Source organism: Canis lupus, chromosome 29 (assembly GCF_003254725.2).
Source record: "Canis lupus dingo isolate Sandy chromosome 29, ASM325472v2, whole genome shotgun sequence".
NCBI lineage: Eukaryota > Metazoa > Chordata > Mammalia > Carnivora > Canidae > Canis > Canis lupus.
The window spans coordinates 27,404,507-27,421,050 of NC_064271.1; the positions used below are offsets into that span (position 1 = coordinate 27,404,507).

Genomic DNA, 16,544 nt, shown 5'->3' on the forward strand with positions numbered 1-16,544 from the left:
CTCTGGTGCAGATATGGACACCCATTCAACTGTCCACTTTAAATGAGCGAATTGTGCGGTGTGTGAATTCTATGTCATGAAGGCAATTACACGGAATGCCAGGAGCAGGGAGAGGCGGAAGCAAATCTCCATCAAGGCGTCCCTAAAAACACGGGGGAGCACACCTCCGGGGTCAGGCAGGCAGCACGGGGGCCAGTACGCCGGGAAGCCGGGTCGGCCGCTGGAGGTACGGGCCCTGCAGCAGCCCTAGCCCTAACCCTAAAGCCCTAACCCTAACCCTAACCATCCTAACCCTAACCACACCCTAACCCTAACCCTAACCACCCTAAACCTAACCCTACCCTAACCCTAACCGTAACACTAACAACCCTAACCCTAACACTAAACGTAACCTCCGGGCGTAGGCGGGCAGAGCCGGAGGCCAGCTCCCAGGGCGAGCGGCTCACCAGCTGGAGGTGCCGGGCCTTGAAACAGCCCTAACCTTAACCCTAACCCTAACCAACCACACCCTAACCCTACCCTAACCTTAAACCTAACCCTAACCCTAACCCTACCCTAACCACCCTAACCCTAACCCTACCCTAACTCTAACCCTAACCACCCACACCCTAACCCTACCCTAACCACCCTAACCCTACCCTAACGCTAACCCTAACCACCCACACCCTAACCCTACCCTAACGCTAACCCTACCCTAACCCTAACCCTACCCTAACCCTAACCGGCGGGAAAGGCGGGGCGGCTGCGGGCACTCAGGACGGCACCCCGGGGCGCCCCCTCCCCTTAGAGGTCGGCGCGGCCCTAAGCTGCCGCAGGGAGGCTCTCCAGTGGCCTCTTTCTTCCCTCCCTCTTCCCCCAACAAAGGGTAACTGACCGGCCCTGTGACCCGGCAAGAGCTGAGACTCCCCCTACCGTGTGCGGACGCCCCAGAAGCCCGGGAGGGACGCCGGGGACCCCGCAGGCCCCGCCCCCCCCCCCGGGGCGGACCCCGCGCCTCGCGCCGCCGGGCTGGGCGGGCAGCGGGGGAGGGGAGCTGTAATTGCGCCGCGGTCCTGGTTCCCACGCTCCTATTGTTGGCGACTTTGTTTCCAATTCCCATCACGTGTGCTAATTAGTTAGAGCCGCTGGCTGGCTGGGAGGCGTGTGGCTGGCCTCAGAGCAGAAAGATCACTTCCTGTAGGGAGCCGGGCCGCTGAACAGTACTGGGGCTCTTTCTCTCCCCGCCGCCTCCTCTGCCTCCCGGGAGGGCGGGAGTGGGAAGGCAAGGGGAAGAAACGCTGATTGTGGAGCAGATGCCGCTGAATTGCAATGGCAACCCGAGGGGGGGGGGGTACCAAGGGCGGGAGTCGTGGACCAAGGATTGAAGGAGAAATTCTCCTTAGACTTCTAACCTGATTAAGAAATGCGTTACAGAATCACTTTCACAGTTTTGTTCAGAGAGTCTTTGCCAGAAAGGGATACTGGACGAAAGGTATTTCAGTGTTGATTTAATAATAATAATTTAAAAAGTGTCCCCACTGAATAAAACCAGCACTTGCATCCGTGTACAGTTGGAAAGAGGGGGGAAATATAGTTGAGTCATGACTTTGGAGCCAGTAACCTGTCCTTGGACTGAAACCTCTGAGTTTTTTGCGCTTGGGTACTGAGCTGTTAGAAGGGGTGCGGGGAGGTGTTGGAGACCACTGGCAGAGGACAGGGGGAGGCTGGACAAAACACATGGGCTCAATTAAAAGAAAAGGACTTTCTATGTTTCTTGGCTCTTCACTGGGTTACAAGATATAGTAATGCTTTGATTCTCACATGGAAGTCTCCACTTTGAAAATACAATATTATCCATTCTTCTTCCCTGTGAATGAGAGGAAAGCTGCCCTTTTATGAGGACTCCCTGTGTGACCTTATAGACTGTAGCAACAGGGAGAAGGTTCAGCCCTTTCCTTGGAAAGCGGCAGCGTGGTGGAGGAATAAGATCAAGGGTGACTTCATTCAACATGCATTCAGCAAGGGTTTTTTTTTTTTTTTTTTTTTTTTTTTTGCATCTCATATGTGCCAGGCATTGGGCTAGGGCTGGAGATGGAGAGATGAAACATCCAGAACCTGTCTTTAAGCAGCTTACAAATCTAGTTGAGGAGACAGATAAGTATGTAAACCAGTAATTAAGGATGACTCAGAAGTGGAGGTCTGTATTAGGGACTGTGAGGGCCAGAGGAGGGGCACCAGATCCAGGCTGGGGAATTTGGGAAGACTTCCTGGAGAAGGGATGACTCATCTGACACTTAAATGGTGAATAACACATGGCCAAGAGAAGAAGGCAGAAAAAGGCATTCCCAAAAGAGGTAACAACACGTGCAAAAGACCCAGGGGTCTTGACAGAGAATGAGGTGCTCTGCAAACAGGTGTGCACAAGGCTGGAGGGGTAGGCATGGATACGCTGGAGGGGTGAGGGTCATGAAAAGTCTGGTTGAGGACTTCGAACCTTATCCTAAATACCATGGAAATTTTAAGCAAGGGAATAGGATAATCAGATTTGTTCTTTAGGAATATAACTTGGGCAGTAGTTTGGACTGTGGATTAAAGGGAGTCAGGCTAGAAGCAGGGAGAAGAGGTTAGGGACTGACACAATAAGATACTGAAATGAGGAACAGGATGGAGGAGATGGTCGAGTTCAAGAGATATTTAGAAGAGCTGGAAGGAGACCAGTGTTACTTTGCCATAAGCACCTAGGAGGAGTTGAGACAACTCTTCAGTTTCTGTCTTATCCGACTGGCTGAACGATGGTGGGATTCCCCAGGGACAGGCAACCAGGAGGACAAAGAAGAGGCTTAAAATGGAATGAGGTGTTGAGTTTGGTTCTGGCCATGTTATGTGAGAAGTGACTGTGGGGGTATCCAAGTAGTGACATCTGAGGGGCAGATGGTTCTATGATGACTACGGAGCTCAAAGGGGATAGTTTGGGGCCGGGGTGGACGACGTAGCAGTAAGGGACAGGAAGGCAGCATGGTTGGCCTCTCACTCACAGAGGTCACACTCACTCACAGTTTCTCGGCAAGTAGTTTCTAGATGTGCTATTCCAAAAGGGACTTTGGAGGACCGTATGATCCCACTTACAGGTGGCATGTAAAGTATCAAATTCATAGAAACAGAAAGTAGATGACAGTTGCTGGAGGCTGGTGGGAGGTGGGAGAGAAGAAAGGGGGAGTTGTCTTTTAGTGGGTATAGAGTTTCTGATTTGCAAGATGAAAAAGTGCTCGACATCCTTTTCATGATGATAATGAACATACTCCCCACAACTGGACCGTACACTTAAAAAATGACGAAGGTGATAAACTTCATTGTATTTTTTAATCACAATAGTTTTTTAAAAGGGACTCAAGAGGAAAGGAGATGGCAACCCTATCAGCTTCCTTTGGACGGCACTAGGCTAAAACCCTGTTATCTTCTGCTAGTGCACCCTTGCCCATTCTTGGTGGGAAGGTCAAGTTGAAACAGACATTCTAGAATAGACAATATAAATCAAGAGCCTTAGAAATGCTTATGCCCTATGATCTACATATTCTACTGTCTGAAATCAGTCATAAATAAGAAACCAAAAATACTGGAAGAAAATATGAAAATATTAGACGTAATTTTTAAATGAAGTATTTAATAATAGAAAAACAGACATAGTGAAATGCCATACAACTGTTATAAATTTTTTACAAAGAATATACAGCCACATGGGAAATACTTATAAGGGTTGAATGAAACAAAATTTGGTACACAGCATTGTATTTGTGTTTTGATCACAACTATGTCAGACACAATCTATACACAGAATAAAAGCTTGGAAGAAAATATACTAAAATATTTATAGTCGCTGTTTCTGGTTGGGGCCATTGGTGATTTTTTCCCCACCTACTTTTATATATTTTCCAAATTTCCATATTAAGCATATACTCTTTTATAATGGGAAAGTAACCTATATATCTTCTATCTCCCTATTTTTTTTCTGCAAAATTTTCTGATTCCTTCAACCTTAAAAGAGGTGATTTGCATTTAGCTGCAATAGATTGGCAAAGCTGCAAGAGATTATTACATAACTGATTTATAAATGTGTCAAAAGCCAAAAGGAAGGAGAAATGATCATCCGGTAAAAACTTAGACTTTGAAAACTCCTCCATTTGAATACCCTTTTCTTTTTGCTGCTCTTGTGTGGGAAAGAGGAAGCAGGAGATCTTAGCATCAGGAAGTGATGTCGAACATTTTAGCTGATTGTAAGTGCTAGAAAGGCAAATTAAGCCCTTCCCTTTAATTGGCTGTAATCGGTTAAACAAGGTAATAGACCACCTGTGGCCGAGATGGAGCCAAGTCATGAAGAGCCCCTGAGACCACAGCTTTGGCATTGAGCTGCCCTAAGGTCAGCTGGGATGGGCTTTTGATTCCATATCAAGTTACTCAAGACTATGCCACAAAGAAACATTCAATCAAATCCTGAGTGTACGATTTGGTTGAGAACATGTTCATAAAAGGAAGAAAAGTATAAAATTAAACATTTTAAAGAATACTTTAAAAAAAAAATCAATAACCAAGCAAGTAAAGAGCATTTCCTATACACCAAGTGCTTTTCTAAGCATTTCACATATAATTGACTTACTAAAAAGCCTGAGGGGTAGATTCTGTTAAGTATCATCATAATCATCCCCAGTTTGAAGATGAGGAAACTGAAGCACACAGTAAGATTGACTGGGTCACACAGCCTGCAGTGGTACAGGTGGGACTTGAACCCAGACGGTCTACATTCCTAACCACTACACTATGCTACTTCTCAAGATCTCGCTCGAGTTATGCTTTACTAATTAATTGTGAATTCCAAACATACCATAGGCTAGATCTGGCATTTGGAGCAACCATCTGCAGGACATTCCTACCTCCTCATGGTAGCATAATACTTGCAGAAGCAGCACTTGGGAAGTGAAAAAGCCCATTAAAGACTAATCAGCAAGCCTAAAATTACCAGGTGACAATAAATGTCACAAACACTTTAGCCGTGCGCCGTCTCATTTGAGCTTTGTGCATGACAGTGAGAGGATTTAGTGAGGAGCAATTAAGCAAACACCCCTTTGGAAGCAAAAAAAAAAAAAAATGTTCATACATGGTTTGGCTAGTGTGGGAAGACCCTTCTATCAGAGCTAGGATGGAGTCTGGGCTGGCAGTAAAGGAAGGCTCCTAAGAGTGTAGAAGCTCCGTGAGCCCGTATTTTTTTGGCTAACAACGTGTCCTCGGAAATTCTCCAGTGACCTAAGCATCCTTTAGACTCTTCCATGACATGAAGATAAAGGAAAGCAATGGACTAAATTTTCCTTTGGTTTCTGCTTTGCCCCTGCCTTCAATCCCCATGCCTGCATTTCATGGGACCCATTGGCTTCTTGTCCTTTCAATTCATGAGTTTGTTTTGCGTGGAACACACAGAGGATGCAAGTCTAAAAATAAGTTCATCATCTTCTCTCCAAACCAGTTCTTCCTCTCAGATCTCTTAATCAGTAAATGGCACTACCATTACCTGGTGGCCTCGGCTACTGGACCTCATCATTTTTGGCGCCCCCCCAACATCCATTCCACCTGACCTCACCCCCCACACCTATGATTATAAGTCCACTGGGGTGATCATCTCATCCCCGTGCTAGTGATTGTTTGGGTTGTGAGTGGGCAGGTCTAAGTTAATCTAGACCAAAGAAACAGAAGAGGCTTGTTTCAGACTTCTCAGAAAGAGAAGCCAACTTTCCCCTCTCATTCCATATGAACAAAAACCCATCACTGGGCATGGCCACCAGTTGATGTGGTAGGATGCCAATGCTATGGATGGCAGAGTGGAAAGGCAAGGAATGTTGGGCTGCTGAATTCACCCTACAGTGGGTCCTCATCTTAAGTCTTCTGTTGAGAGAACACGTTTCCTTTGTTTTTGCCAGCATGAGGAAGGGTGTCAATTATTTGTGATGGAAATCATCCCCACTGATCTATTTTGCACATTCAAACCATCAAGTCCAGTCTGTTCTCCTTCCTCAATATTTCAAAACCCACTACCCTCCCATCCCCATTTCTTTTTTTTTTCCCACCCCCATTTCTAATAATGATTCTGTTCAGGCCACCACTGACGTCTCATCTGAACTACTGCGAAGCCTCCTTTTACCAAAATCCTGAATTTTGGTAAAATCTGAATAGGCCTGAAGACAAAGCGAAGGTTGAGGCTATGGCAGGCACAGGGAGATTTTTCCCCATCTGGTCATAGAGCGAACTTTGAAGGCTACCATGCCTCGGCCCATCCCAAAAGACATAGAAGGAAGTAACCCTCCATTCTGAGCATCTCTAATCTTGTGGGCCTTGCACTGAGTGGGTGTCAAGACCACCTGCCTCTGGTCCCATCACTTCACTCATATTCTTATCCGTGCTATCTCCCGTCCACAGTTTGTCTGCTGTAGTAACCCCAAATGACACAACCTCAGCTAATCCAAGTTATGGTTCTTGCCAGCCTTTGGACTAGGAACAGTGTATGGTCAGGCCTCACTTGGATGTTCACCCATAGACACCAGGGCCATGAAGCCAGGAAATGTAGTTATTTCTGTCAGTCCTAACTTCTGTTCAACTCTACAAGCACTTGTGGAGTGCCTTCTCTGTGCTGGGCACATGCTAGGTCTTAAAAGGGTAGATAGGGAGCATGTCCTGCTTTGTGTTCCTCACTATTTGACACACGGTGTGCTCAAAAATATTTAAATGAATCAAATAAAGATAAAATGGTGAATACGTTTCAGCCTACGCTCTAGCAGCTCACAATTGATTGAAGAGATAAACCCAAAGTCAGGCTACCACAAGGCTCACTGGTATATAAAATGCAAAAATAAAAATAATAACCCACGCTGATGAGTCCAGTAAGACTCAGGCAATGTTCTAAGAGCTGACATGTCTTCACTTATGTACTCTCCACAACTCTTGCGGCACCTGGGTGGCTCAGTGGTTGAGTGTCTCCTGGCTCAGGTCGTGATCCTGGGGTCCTGGGACCAAGTCCTGCATCAGGCTCCCTACAGAGAGTTGTTTCTCCCTCTGCCTATGTCTCTACCCTCCCCCCTCTGATTGTCTCTTAGAATAAATAAAATATAAAAAAAAATAATCGGCACAACTCTTGACATAGGCTCTCATGTTATCCACACTTTACGTAGGAAGAAACCGAAGCTCAGACAGGTCAGGAAAGTTGCCCAGAATCACATAGCTGGTAACGTGAAGAAGAAAAGTTGGAGAATAGGGAAGGAAAATATTTATTTAGCTGGGACTCCGAAAGAGCACCCATGGAAAAATGGGTTTTGAGCCAAATCTTCAGGGATGAGTAGGTCTTCAACATCCTGGTGGGGTGTGTGTGTATATTCTGGATTAAAGGACAGCATGAATAAAGACTTAGAGGTGGAGATTGCAGGGTATATTCCAAGAACAACAAATAGTCCCACGTGGCTGAGTATAGGAGGTGAAAAGGAGGTAGCTATGGTGAGGATTGAAACGGGATAGATGGTGAGTAGCTCAATTGTGGAGGAGAGAGCTAGTGGCACACCCAGCTTTCCGTCCTTTCTTTTCAGTCTCTCATTTGTTCTGGAACCTTCCAATGCTATTCAACCCAAGTATTTCAGGTGAGCTTTACCTAATACCCATGTGCAGGGTAGTCCCTCACTTATTTAAGCCAACCTACACTTCCCATTCCCCTGGCCACAAAGATGAGTTCCAGGTTGGGCCCGTGACCTAAGCCTACCCGATCAAGGGAATCTCAGGATTCTTGCCCAGCATCCAAGGACAGCACTCTCTCCCTTTGAAAGTAGGCAGGGAAGTTCGCATTCCTACAAGCTGTTGACTTCTTCTTGCAAGCCCGAGGCCAGCCCACACCAGTACAGAAGGCAGCTGGCCCCACCACAGGAGGCACAGCAGGGAGACGCAAGATACCGGGTCCTGAATTACATCACTGAGCCTCGGGATTAAACCATCCCATAGCTGGTCCTCCCATCTCTGGACCTTCCCATTACATGAACCTAAAGAGTAAATTTTTTATTTAAGCAGCTTGAGTCAGGTTTTTTATTATTTGCAATAGAAAGAGGGCTAACTCATAAAGTCTTTTCATTAGGTCATGTGGTTTTAAAGTATTATTCTGGGAAGTGGTTTAGAAAGGTCATGCCGTGGCCATGTGGAGGGTAAAGTGGTTAGAGAATCTCGAGGAAGAGAGATGGCTGGAGGCCCAGTGAGACTTAATGGAGCAAGAACTAAAGCTCTGACAGTGGACATAGGGGGAGATGATATGGAAGAAGAGGCATTGATGCAAAGTTTATTTAAAATGCGCTAGGAAATTCATCTGGGGTTGAAATCATCATTTGTTCTATTTCATTCTACAGCAATGGATGCTTGTGTTGGAAAAATAACTTTTGGGGCCCCTGAGTGGCTCAGTAGTTGAGCATCTGCCTTCGGCTCAGGTTGTGATCCCAGGGTCCTGGGACCTAGTCCCGCACAGGCTCCGGCATAGAGACTGCTTCTCCCTCTGCCTATGTCTCTGGCTCTCTCTCTGAGTCTGTCATGAATAAATAAATAACATCTTAAATAAAGACAGGAAAAGAAAAGAAAAATCACTTTTAAGCTCATCAGTTCCCCAAAGTCTATCCCTTTCCTCCCTATGAAAAGAAGCGAAAGAAGAGAGAGTTATTAGATATTATTCCATTATCCAACTTCTGGTTTTGACTTTGTACTATTCATTCCTTCATCATATCCCCTGCTACATAGCTCATCCTGTCAGATGTTTCCATCCTTCAAAAATGTGCAGCCTGAAATCACATCCCCAGTAATCATCAAGTAGCCCAGTTCCATGTATTTAGCTCCTTTAAATCTTTCTTCATATTTCAGTACTTTTTTTTTTTTAAGATTTATTTACTTACTCACGAGAGACACACACAGAGAGAGGTGGAGACACAGGCAGAGGGAGAAGCAGGCTCCCTGCGTGGAGCCCGATGTGCCAGGATCACGACCCAAGCTGAAAGCAGATGCTCAACCACTGAGCCACCAGGCGCCCCAATATTTCAATGCTTTTAATTCCTCTGCATAGAAGGAGCTATGCTCACGGTTCTCTCGGTTGCATTTCGCAGCTCTTGAGTGGCAGCGGCCCACCGGTTGTGTAGGGCCCGCTGGACGTGTGAGTCCCAGCAGGAAGTGAGGCATGCGGCAATATGCACATCAAACAGAAGGCTTGAATGGATGCAGTTCTCACCTGGTTCTAGCTCTTTCCAGCTGCAGACGTAGGACAAGCGACTTAACCTTCTGGGTCTCAATCTGGCCGCCGCAGTACAGGAGTGATTATTATCCCACAAGGAGGCTCTCTTCCTTTAGCTCTTCCCGCCTCTTCCCAAAGGAGGAGGAGGGCAGATATGGGGGAATCAAGGACCCATCCCTGGGCTGAGTGTTGAATAGTAAGATCTCACTCTCTAAAGGGTGCTGATCTTTACATTTCAAAGCCCTCATGGCCAGAGACTCAGGACAGGTCCAGGCTACTGAGGCTGCTGGGAGCTGTTCTGCTCTGATGAGGTGAGAAGAGCCAGGCCTGCTCTAGGCTTACAAGGAGTCTCGTTTTCCTCTCCTTTACTTATCTCCCATTTTCTTGGACCATCTTCTCCTTGGAGCAGAGCAGGAAAACAGAGGGCTGAGAATTAAATGCGGCTTGCTGGCAAGCACTGAGAAAGAGCCTTGGCCTACTTGTCACATTGCAGCTTCGGCCTGGTCACAAGGAGCCCTCCAGGCGGTCCAGCCTGGCTCCCTGGGGGACGCCCTGGTATTCAGGGGCAAAAGGCGTGTGCTAACGAAGGCTTTGAATTAGCCCTCACTTGGCTACGGCATATATAGATCTAGGAACAGGGGCAGGACAATATTGACAATTGACAATTTTGCTACCTCAACGAAACTACTCCTAGTTAATAAGAGCGCCGTCTTCTAGGAGTATGATGATGATTAAATGAGATCGCACAAGAGGAAACATTTTGAAGTCTCCAAAAATGTCAGGTGATAATCTGGAATTCTCAACTTTTCCTATTCCAGTTTCCTCGTTCGTTAAATGTTCAAAGCTACTCATGAAGCTCTTAGGGATGGCGAGATGAAAAATAGGTGAAAAAAATGCCAAACAATAGCCGTGGGAAAACTCTCTTTTATCTTCACAATTGACAGTTTGGCACTGAAATCCTCTTTAGAGCTCATACTCTGTTAAAACTCTTCTGGACCTTATGCCTTGTTACGGATTTTCTAAATCCACAGAAAACAGGAAAACTCATTTGTTGTGTTCTCCCGTTGAGACAATATGGTTGTTTTGCCCTAAAAACACACAACTGTTTCATTTTAGATTCCTTGTAATTACATCATTTCTAGCAGTAAATGAGCCTCCCGTGCATCATAAGGACCCTGTCCCCTTAGCAAGATCACTCAGTCTATCCTACTGCCCACACCTGCTTTGTTGAGTGCACTTGCTAACCCTCGTGTATCTCACAGGTGGAAAGCATGGCCCTGCCCCCCCAGGAGCTTTTCCTTCAAGCAGCCGTCTCTGATCTTATAGATACAAGTGCACAGAAATCTCAGCCAGTCTCCTAGATATGTTGCAAACATCATGTCTCCACCAACATAAACAACTAAACATGTTAAGGTTTTAAAGAAAGTCTAAATTTCTCAAAGCATAGCCAGCATTTTGGAGGAAGAAACAAAAAGAAAAAACCATGAGGTACGGAAATGCTATAAAAGAAATCCCAGCAGTTACTCTATCTTTAAGGCAATAGGTGACTGGGTGCCCTGGGTACTTAGAGCCGACCAGAAGGAAAACCAGCTAAATAACTGAACAACTGAGAGCAGAATCTCTCTGGGATTTCTCCAAGACCTCATCGGTGCCACGACCGAGGTGCCATGCACCCCGCTTTCCTTCCCAACGGGTGCCTTTGCTGAATGCTGCACCATCAAGGGGCTGAGTCTTTCTCCTGTTTTCTGTGCCTCTTCTAGTTGGGAGTCTCCAGGGGATTCTACGCCAGAATCCACACCGGGGCCTGAACGGAAGGGGCAGAGCACATGATCACCCCGTCTCTGGCCACCCATCCAGCAGAACCCGCCCCCCAACCTGCTACACAGCACAGCAGCGCATGCACCCAGCTGGGGCCTGAGAAGCTGATGCCATCTCTGAGGAGACTCACAGTGTAAGAGGACAGTGGACTTGCTGGCTCTTGTCATAGACAGAAAAAACTTCAAGGCAGAGGCCTCCCAGGAAAGGGTCGCCTCCAGCATGTCCCTTGTCATTTGTCCCATAACTACTTTTTAAGCATCTACAATGTGCCAGCCCCTTGTAGGCTCTAGACCTATATCAGTGACTAAAAGGACCTCATGCCTGTCCCGGTCCCAGAGCCATAGTGAGAGGAACTGTCCCCTCAAGGTGAAGCTTCCTGACAAGTGAGGGATCTAGAACCCCCATGTCCTCATTTGTGAATCTTAAAGGGCACCTCTTATTTAAGAACACTAACATCGAACAGTAAAATCATTCATTTTTCTCCGCACAACACTCTCCGATAACACACTGACAATAGAATATTTTTCCATTTAGCAGGACTCCAGGCTGCCCTTCCGGGCAAGGAGATGCAAGGGGCTCCTTCCTGCTAGCCTGGGGCCAAGTGTTGCCTCTCTAAATAACCAAGAAAATGGCACTCCAATTAAATTATTTTTGATTCAGATTATCTATCTGACCAAAGGGAGCTAAGAGCAGCAGTTGGGAGTGGGGTGACTTCCATCAGCATTTTAATGGACAATGGAAAGATACTGACATTTTCTGGGAAAGACTCAAAAAACATCACTTGATTAAATTCACATTTCTCAGAGAAGCAATTGTAATAACCCCTAACAAATTAGAACAAATTCCATTCTGTCACAGAGTCTGAATCAATGAGCTTCGCCGAATTTCCCATTTCATAGGGGGGGGATGCCAGAGGCTCATTAAGGCTGAGAGACTTGCAGGAGGTGACCGCTCACCCCATCTCCTGATCCCTCACCCAGCGTGGTTTTGGAAGAGAGTTAACAGGTTACACCTGCCTGGAGCAGCACAGAGACAGGACATCAACGCGCCGTGCAAGACGCTAGGCTCTGGCGGGCTCTGGGCCCCCACACTGCCAGATGCAGTTTCCACCCCAGTTCACCATATAATTCACTCAGTCCAAAGCTACCTGGGGCCATGGCCCAAAGCCACAGAACTTCATAGGCATTTTTAAATCTTTTTTTTATTTTATTTATTTTTTATTTTATTTTATTTGCATGCAAGCCCAAAGGGAGAGGGAGAAGCAGACTCCCTGCTGAGCAGAGAGCCCAACTCTGGGCTGGATCCCAGGACCTTGAGATCATGACCTGAGCCAAAGGCAGATGCTTAGCCCACTGAGCCACCCAGGTGCCCCTAACCAGCATTTTTTAAAAAGAAAAAGAATATATTGGAAGACACCAGAGTGCATTGCACATGGTAAGGAAAGTATTGTTTTATGAAACTCTTGTCTCAGTAGGTAGGTAGGTAGGTGATTCGTCATTATTGTGGGCTGGGTCATAATGTAGAGGGCATTTCTACTGAGAAGCCTGGTTAAAGTAAACAGACGATGGGCAAGGTGTGCTCTCATTACTATTTTTGAATGAAGATATAACTAGCATAAAACATCGTGTGTCAGGTGTACAACATAGTGATTCAGTGTTTACATGCACTGCAAAATGATCCCCACAATAAGTATAGCTGACATCCATCAGCACACACAGTTACAATTTTTTTTTTTGTTTATGATGAGAACTTTCAAGATTTACTCTCTTAGCAATTTTCCAGTATACAGTAGAGTATTATGAACTGTAGACCCCATGCTGTGCATCATATCCCCAGGACTTGTTTTATAACTGGAAATTTCTAACTCTTCAACCCCTTTTGCCCACTCTCCCCTAACCTCTCATCTCTGGAAACCACCAGTCTGTTCTCTGGATCCATATCTCTTTACGACTGAGTCCTTCCTTTTTTCCACTTTGCTATTTCCAAATGTTTTTTCAGTTTTGCTGAACAAACAGTGTGCTTCACTTCTCGTTCTCTTGCATTCATATTCCCCAGGACTGTCAAACAGTCTCTGCCTACCTGGTCAGGATTTTTACCTGCTCTGAAGAGGTGATTCCAAGACATATTTTGCTGTTTAAGATGAGATCAGCCTAGGAAAATGAGTGTCATTCACAAGATTCCAAACATTTTGCAGAACTTAACAAACTTACTACACACACACACACACACACACACACACAATTTTTTTTCCTTTCTCTGGTCACGGTACCAAATAGTAGAATGTTTTTAGGACTTGGCCTGATATTCATGAGAGTTCCGTGCATTGTGGCACCCACTGTTTTTAGGCTTCCAGAACCATTTGCAAAGGCCCTCGGTGGCCATAGCCGGACTGACCTGATGGCTCTCTAGCATGTGCAGTGGCTGAAACAGATCCACTCCCAGTAACTTTGCTGCAGCCAATGGGTTAATCCTCCCTGAGCTGAAGCCTGCCATGGTGCAAACCACAAGCTCCCCCTTACAGCTGTTTGAGCATTTCATGAGCCTGACAGGAAACACTTATGTCTGACCTAAAGCTCACCTGTTGCAACGTGACTCCACTTCATTCATTCGCTCTGTCACACGGTCAACAGATATTTTCAACCCCCCGCCATGGGCTCACCCTTGCACGAGGCTCTCCGGAACCCAGGGTGCAGGTGCTCACAGCCCAGCCACAGAGACATCATGCTCATAAATCCCCAGGCCAGGCTGTCACTTGTGTGATGAAGACAATGGGACTTTTTTGGTGCATGGGAAAGGAGCAAAAAGTGTTGGCCTCAGGAGGACTGTTGTGGCTCATGGTGACGCTGGGTATGACCTACTGGAGATGGAAATGGGGATGGAGTCTTAGGATCTTCCCCCTAAAAGTAATTTTCCCTAAACTTCTCTTGTGAGTCCGGTTCAATATTCTAAATTGATTTTTCTTTTTATATCCAACTTTTAGCCCTTCCATCAATTCCATTATTGAGGTTCATTTATTCTCCATCTCTTCCTCTACAAAGAAATAAGCTCTGTGAAAGTAGGGGCTTTATCTATTTTGTTCCCGTGCTCTTCAATGTCTAGTACACTACCTGGCAGTAAATGTTTGCTCAAAAAAAATGTATGTGGCTCATTTTCCCTGGGCTTTGTTGGACTAAAGTGGGGACTGGGACTAATGTTTAAAATAAATTCCTGAAACAAAATAAATTAAATTAAATTAAATTAAATTAAATTAAATTAAAATAAAATAAAATAAAATAATAAAATAAAATAAAATAAAATAAAATAAAATAAAATAAAATAAAATAAGAGTTCCTCTCACAAATAATGAAACAGACCCCCTCACTCCTACCCACCATTGCAATATCTCTATCCCCACCAGGTCTCTCCTGCTTGTTTCTGAGCATTCTCGAAAATGTCTGTAGTGTGCTCAGGAATAAGTTCCTGTAGGTGTGGCCACCACATTAGAGACCTCCACAAGCTGAGGGAGTTCTGTGTTCTCTACGCCCTCCATGCAAGGGCCATAGCTGTGAGCCATGAAGAAGAGGAAGAAACACCTCTTCCTCTCCATTACATATACACCAAAGCAATGTAGCTTTGTGCCATAGATTTGGAAGATTTGTTAAAAAACAAAACAAAACAAAACACATCAATATGTACTTACAGCCCCTTATTTCCCCTAGATTCAGACACGAGTCCATGAAGAGCTCACCTGAAGGCAAGGGGCAGTATTCAGTTTCTCTTCTTTCTGCAGAGCTTCGAGACTTTGGTATTGGGCTGAACTTGTAAGGGCGAGGGATTCCATCACTATTCAGTGCCCCCTGCAGAAAGGACCGCTTGGTTAGCCCATCAGGCACTGCCAGGCACATCTAGACTCCAGTGACCATGTTCAACCCTGAGCTTGAGAGCCACCACTGAATCTCTTCTTTCAAATAGAAACTTGGGCTGCCATAGAAACTTCCCATGAGCCTGACCAAGCCTGTGTGTATGCCATTCATATTTTATTTAATATCCCAGAGCTTGTGTGCGGCCAGTAAGTTTAGTGAAGCAGGTCACAAATCCACATGATATGGCCAGTGGCTGAGTGCTGCGGGAGGACACTGAGCTTCTCTCTAGCCCGTGGAGAGTCTGCCAATGGAGCTATCATCGCAAAGGCAGCTTTGAGAGGGAGTGTGGACCTAACAGACGATACCATCAATCCCATCAATGCAGCTGCTATGAACAGACCCACTGTTACTCCTCAGATCAGGACAGTTCACTCAGCTTTTGGTGTCCCAACAGCATGCAAGTCAATCTGCATAGGACACTTAACAATTAAGCTTTAATGATCTAGTGCGTTGTGAGTGTTTTGTGCATAATAGAAATGCATTTGTAACAGAGGCAAATCTTAGCTGTTTTTGGATGGCTTATTCAAGAATCCACCGCTAGCTACTGCCTTCCTACTGTGTGCTAGAGTCGCTTCTAGTCATAGTCCTAAAGAAAAGATACAAGGTCACCCGTCTCATGCAGCTTACTCGAAATCAGAGGACACGGTAAGAAAACAGATAAATAAAACAAGGTGATTTCAGATCATAAGTTCTATGAAAAAGGTACACAGGACAATATGGCATAAAAGGTGACTGGGATTAGCTGACCCCAATCATTTATACCCCCCTCTGCCTTGCATTCTCTAGTATACATGGTGGGAAGATAAAATGCTTGTGTCTCCACCATCACTTACTGCTAGGTGCTAGGGACTGTGGGACCCAAGTCCAAGACTCCAGGTTGAACCCTCTGAGGAGGCCTTCGGGTCCAATAAAATGCAGAGTCACATAAGAAATTACTTTGATCCTTTGAACTCTCCCTTCTCCTTGTTTGGGACACAGATATAATGCCCAGAGGTGCAGCAGCTGTCTTGTGACCTTGAAGCGAAATCACAAGGAAGAAAGTTGAGATGTTAAGGGGGGCAGAGCAGAAATGTGAGAAAGAACCAGAGTCCCTGATAGCACCACTGAGGCTTGAACAGCCTTGACCTAACTACCCTGGATATCTTAATATATGAGACAAAGGTCTACCAGCTTAGGCCTGTACCAGGTTTATTCTTTTTCTTTTTTTGTTTTTTTAAGATTTTATTTATTTATTCATGAGAGACACAGAGAGAGAGAGAAAGAGAGAGAGGCAGAAACACAGGCAGAGGGAGAAGCAGGCCCCATGCAGGGAGCCCAACGTGGGACTCGATCCCTGGTCTCCAGGATCACACCCTGGTCTGAAGGTGGTGCTAAACCGCTGGGCCACCCCAGGCTGCCCCAGGTTTATTCTTATTTGAAGCCACTTTCCTAACTAATAGCGGGACATGAAGTTGTGGTTGGGAAGATATCTTAACCAAGGTCCTCATGAAAATCTTCTCTGAGAAGGTGATATTTTAGTTGAGACCTGAGTGATAAGAAGGTGACAGTCATGTGAAGATCTG

At 45.7% G+C, this 16,544-nt stretch overlaps 1 long non-coding RNA gene across 1 annotated transcript; it reads right to left on the minus strand.

The window, feature by feature from the left end:
* Nucleotides 1-3,620: 3,620 nt before the first annotated feature.
* LOC118352802 (uncharacterized) lies at nt 3,621-16,106 on the minus strand. Its single transcript, XR_004810560.2, has 4 exons — nt 15,816-16,106; nt 14,808-14,916; nt 13,740-13,937; nt 3,621-13,230 (listed from the first exon to the last, which is right to left on the minus strand). It is a non-coding gene; the product is annotated as an uncharacterized LOC118352802 (long non-coding RNA).
* Between the last annotated feature and the right edge of the window lie 438 nt (nt 16,107-16,544).